Source organism: Plodia interpunctella, chromosome 12, assembly GCF_027563975.2.
Source record: "Plodia interpunctella isolate USDA-ARS_2022_Savannah chromosome 12, ilPloInte3.2, whole genome shotgun sequence".
Taxonomy (NCBI): domain Eukaryota; kingdom Metazoa; phylum Arthropoda; class Insecta; order Lepidoptera; family Pyralidae; genus Plodia; species Plodia interpunctella.
Window position 1 is genome coordinate 1,713,727 of NC_071305.1, and position 6,000 is coordinate 1,719,726.

Consider the following 6,000-nt stretch of genomic DNA (forward strand, 5'->3'; position numbering starts at 1 on the left):
TTTGTAGGCATAAGCGGTACCAGTTTTGTTAAGATGCCATCTCTCTTGCTCTGTTTGATTCCTCTTGGACCATCAATAGTTTCTGGCAGTCGCTTTACATCAAATTTTTTTACAAGAAAATCGACTTCTTTGTATTGATCGTCAAAATCTAATTTGTAGAACATATTTCTACTTCCATTCACAAATTTAACATCTACCAAAGAATTCAAAGTAAGAGTATTAAGTACGTCGTCCGAGTTTCGCCTCGGGCTTCTTCTTTTTTTAACCCACTGGTATTTTTTCTGGACCTCCACGATATCAAGATTATTTCTAGAATTCTGCACTGCATCTTTATAATCTTCATAGTCGTAAATGGCCTCCCGACGCTTGATTTGAGTTTCTATATTCCCATGAACACTGTCTGCAGTCATGTGGGTATGCCCTTTAGTCAAGTACTTCAGATTTATTGTTTCAATTGAAGAAAATCCAGCGTTCACAAGAATTACAAGTGATGTAAACAAGATCCAGTTCTTGTTTTGACTAGTACAATTGTCACACCAAATGACTAAATGTTGTACATCTCTTTGCTTTTCGAGTAGTGCTGCAAAAGCGTCAACTATATTATTGCCATCTCTGCCTGCCCAAGCTTCGTGCCAGAGCACACAATTGCAGTTAGTATTTGACCCTTTTTGCAGAGGGGCGAATGTTAAATTAAAAACAATGAGACGACTTAAAAAAAATGAATCCTTGACTTTAGGCATATCCGGTAGTAACATTACTTTTTGGAGATCCATCGAGTAATATCTAACTCGAATAGTGTTTTCCTGAGAACTGTCTTCTTGATATTTTCGAATAGCTTTCTCTGCTTTAATTTTGTGGCATTCGTAATCAGCTTTTAATGTTTCCGGTACCGATTCGTTTTCGCATTCTGCGACTTGCTGCTCAAATAACGCACAATCAGCACATTTGTCTCCTTTCGGAAATTTAAATGAAATGTGCATCCGTTTCAAAGTTTGTCGGTAAACTTCTTTAGAGCATGATATGTTTGGAAATTTACTTTTAAAGTCCTTAAACATGATGTTCAGAGTTAATGTTCGGGGTAGATAACGAGCAAGTGGCGCATTGTTTCTTCTGTAATGAGAGACAGTAGGGTTAAAAGATAAAATGTGGTTTGAAATAGGATCTCTATCTAGTCTACGTTTTTTTCCTCCTCTCTTCTCTGCAACTTCTCCATATAATACATTTCGTTTCACACCTCTACTTATCTCAGTAATAACTGCATCGGTTTTGTAACCCAAAGTTTAGAGAAAAAAATTTTTGCAGACATTGACTTCTTCCATATTTTCGTCGCCTTCATTAAGTTTAGGTAAAAAATAAAATCGGGATTCATTTTTAGCATACTTTGGATTGGGATTTTTTTCAGTCACTTTACGTCTTTTGATGTTTTGAATTTTTATACACTTGATCAAAAAGCTTTTACGGCTCTCAAAATTTATGTTCCAGTAATTTTCCCAAATGGTTTTTCTTTCTTCTAAAGTAAATAGTGAACACTGCCTGTTACATTTATTTCCACATGTTTCTTCAATTAGTGGATATTTAAGTTTCTTTTTTTCAGCTCCCTGCCTATCATTTTTGGACGTTAAAACTTCTGCACTATTAACAGAAATATTATGCCGAGGATCTATTTCAAAGTTTGGCGGTTCATTATGTTCTTGACGGTTGGCTTGGTCTTGGTCTAGAAATATAACTGTGTTTGGATAAGTTGCAATATATATAGGTGGAAGTAGAGCTGGCATAAAGTTGGTTTGATTTGTAATCTCAGGAACTCTTTCAAATTCACTTAAATCAATATCAGAATCGTTGTTTACATAATCTCCAAAAGAGAATCTGCGCTTTTCGTTCCTTAAAGAATCATATAAAAAATCAGGGTCCTTTACGGAATCATCACTATCATACAAGTTATATAAATCTGATGGTAAATCGTCGTTATTCTCTTCTCTTGAAGTGCTTGGGATAGGTTCCTGTTGATTTGTAGTATTGATGAAAGAATGTGACCTGAAATAGACAGCTAGGCTCACAAAAGCAACACACACCCGTGCAAAAAAAAAAGTGCATTAAAAATAGGTTAAAGTTTAAAAGGTAATTGGAAAAATAATAAAAAAAAAACATGCGAACACCCAGTACCAGAAACCCATTGAAACTAACCCACCAATTAGGCATAGTGATGAGTGCAGTGCACAGGAATGCTTGTTCAATTTTGGTAGTTAAAATTTTGATTTTAAAATTAAATTTTATTGTGAATCTCATCCACAAGCAGCCAATATTTTCTGTACAGTTTAGAAGCATGGAATGGTGCTATTTAAATAAATGATTTAGAAAGCTATCGCGAGATACCTTTTTCCATTAATATATAAACTTACGTAGCTATAAAAATACTTTATTAAGCTAACTACTTTACACTGACCACAACTATCAAAACATAAAATAATCATCTCTAAAACCGGTTTCTAAAAACGGAGGTATGTCGAACAAACTAACCCTTTTCTCGAAGTCGGTTAAAAATGTAGTCCTTGATGTTTCATCCATTCCATTTCCACTAAATTCCATACATAAATTATTATAATAATGACTATCCTAACCATTTACTTTCTTATAAGACCACACCCACATGTTTTTAAGGTTATGAAAAAATATTTCGAAATTTGTACATGAACAAAACATGAAAACTTACAAATCAGCATCTTGACGGGAATTAAGAGCATTTAAAATTCTTTTTGATCTATAAAATTGCATGATTTCTTCAATTGAAATAAAATTATAAACGGGGGAAACTTAGCACGTCACGTCGAAACTCGTTCTGTCGCCATACTGAATTTGTGCGCGAACTTCACCCACTCTGTTGACAGTTTCAAAAACATAGTAAGGCGCATGACAACTTTAAAAACCTAGCAAGGTATGTCCTTTACTAGGATTTTAAAATTGTTTTGGGACTTGCTAGTTATTGAAATGGTATTTTTAATGTTTTGATCATACGGATGTGTACTTGCTAGGTTTAAAGATTTTAAAAATCGAACTTTCACATTGTTTTTTAATATTTTTATATTGCGAATCTGTGCGTCATAGCCTATACACCCGTAAAAAGCAAAGACCCGATTTTTCAAGGAGTTGTCCCTTGCTAGGTTTTGAATTTGTACAGCCGAAAAGTTGGAATCGCCTTTTTGTGTCGTAACATTTCAAGCATATATTATCACTGACTATTGGAAATATTCACAAAGACCGAGCAGAATTTTTATCTTTGGTCAAATAATAAGAAGGAAATTGTTGATAAGTTCACAAAATACTACATGTTGCCCGGGGCTTGGTTCCCGTAGGAATTTTGAGATGCAGTATAGCCTATAGCAATTTTTGATAATGCAAGGTGCATTATCAAAAATTGCTATATCTAATGGTGAAAGAATTTTTGAAATCGGTTCGGCAGTTTCTGGTATTACCCACCTCAAACGCACAAATTTACAAACACTTACCTCTTTATAATAATAGTATAGATAGGTAGCTTATTATTTGGTATGTTCTAATCTAAGATGACGTCGGAATTGTGAAGAGGTAAAACTGGAAGTAGATAAAGAAGTGACAAACAAACAAATACACTTCCCCATTGAATATACAAAAGTATAAAAGCCTTATAATAATATAACATAACGTATATCAAGCACATATCCAATGACCCGATTCATGGATAGACTCTATGATATATTAATAGTCGCGAATTTGCAATGAAAGAGTTGACGCGCAATACACACTACTTACATACACTGTAAGTACCACAAATATTGTAGTAAGGGTGACTCCCTAAAGCCCTATACCAAGCTTCTTACTCCTGGTTCAGTTATTAAACAAGATTACCCCTAACTTCCATATATTCACCCCCTGTGTGCAAGTTCGTGGTCATCTGACCTTAGTAACGTGAGTGTTACTTATTTATTTATTGTTTAGTAAGGACCTAAAGTGTCGTTAATGTGTGTGGTTTCTTTATTCCGCCTTTACACTATCAGGAAACAGTTCTCTGAACTTTTATTCGGCTACCTTGCTGGTTTTTCATGCGGTAAATAAAAATTCTTATGCAGACAATGTTCATTCATTTGTTTTATTAGTTCTTTTATTACTTCCGAGAAAAAAAAAGTGTCGTTATATAATGTTCCATAAATCAATTTTCTCCAATTTCTTTCGAAGGTTTAACACGATTTCTTGACTTACGCAAAATCACAATTGAAAGTGTTTTAATTCAATGCATCAGTCGTCGATCGATTTTTCCCATTGTAAGTTTGCTTCGATTGCTTGAAAATCGGGGCCCTGGTTTTAATGCGGTAAATTAAAATTTCATACCGACTATTCGATGTTAATTTATTTGAGTCTGTTTGAGTTCGGTGGTAATTTGTAGCCGGTATTAAAATAGCCATGTCTTCACGTGCATGTCGTATGAAGCGACAATAGGATAAAATCAGTTTTTCCAATTGATAGGTACAAATAGCATTCCCAAAGAGGGTTGAAGTATGGCGACTTGTTATAGAACTACAGGTGAAGCTTCGAAATTAAAAGATTTATTTTTTAAATGGACGCCTGCGAGGCGCAGCCAAGAACAAGGCAAGGAACTAACCCAGATGATAAAGAAAGAAGAATACAAAATGCAGTAACATATTTTAGATTATTCTATTATTATCATTCTCAAAGCGGTAGTGGTGTAATGGTTAAGACGCTTGTGGATCGAAAGGTCTCAGGTTCGTATCCTACTCGTGCCATATGTGTTTGTCTACCAATCTGACTCATATATAGTAGTTTTCATCGACCACCACTTGCTTCCGGTGAACGAAAATATCGTAAGAAAACCTGCACACTGGTTGACAGTTTAGTTCCTTGGTGTGTATGAGACTACCTGCCACTAGATGGCGGTAAGTTGTCGCAAAAGTCATGCCTTTAAGCGACTTGAATAAAATCTGACACCAGTGTTAGCAATAATACAAGCGGTATGGTGATGATTGTCATTAACGATTCACATTAAATCTATTAAATACGTATGAAGTATAATCTGGATTGATACATTAACATTAATTAACTAAGAAAGGTTAAATCTTTGTATGTATCTTAATTTAGATTAACTAATGTCACACACACACACTGGAAATATTAAGTTAAATGTTTCCACCCAAGCAGAATATAAATATTATGTTTTTGAATGAATTTTTAATGTACGTGTCCCTACCCTTATTTTGCATACCTTGAACGGATTAGCCATTTGTTTACATTATATATTACCAAAAGTAGCAAAGTAACGGTTGACGTCACAGACTAAAAATACCACAACGTTCTGTCATTAAATATTTTTTTCTTTACTCACTCCATATGTGTTACTTGCTTATCCGACAACAGTCAATACAAGCTTTATTTAATTGCAATGTATGTATGTATATATATATGGTATGTTATTTTAGATCAGGTGCAGCCAGAATCGGCTCACGACGAGGGCACTCCTCAACGGCTTACTTCACGGGCATGATATTTGTCGCTTGTTTAATGTAATGTCGTCAGAGAGATCACTCTCTGACGACGATAAACGCTTAGGTTTATTATGTAAAAATATCTTCTTTTTTCTGCTCATTATCGTCCAATCTTAATCAGATTGCCCATCCATCTAAAAATAATGTATAAATAAAAATAAAAAAAGCCTCTTATTTATTCAAAAAGGGTAATAAATTCAAATACATGCTATCGTAACTAGGAATTACATGTTTAATTTTTATTTGCCTAAACAAGAATTAGTTTTATAAAAAAATATTAAAAATATCGAATTTATCAAGAAATTTTTAATTTATAAAAACATTTCATTATATCAAGTTCAAATTGTTAACATGCATTGATCATCTAAAAGTTTCAGAAAACTAATGTATAAAACTGCTAAATTCAAAAGTCACGTTTCAAAATCGCGTCTTTTGGCACTGGCTGGCCGTTTAGCCTGGCGATTGTTTT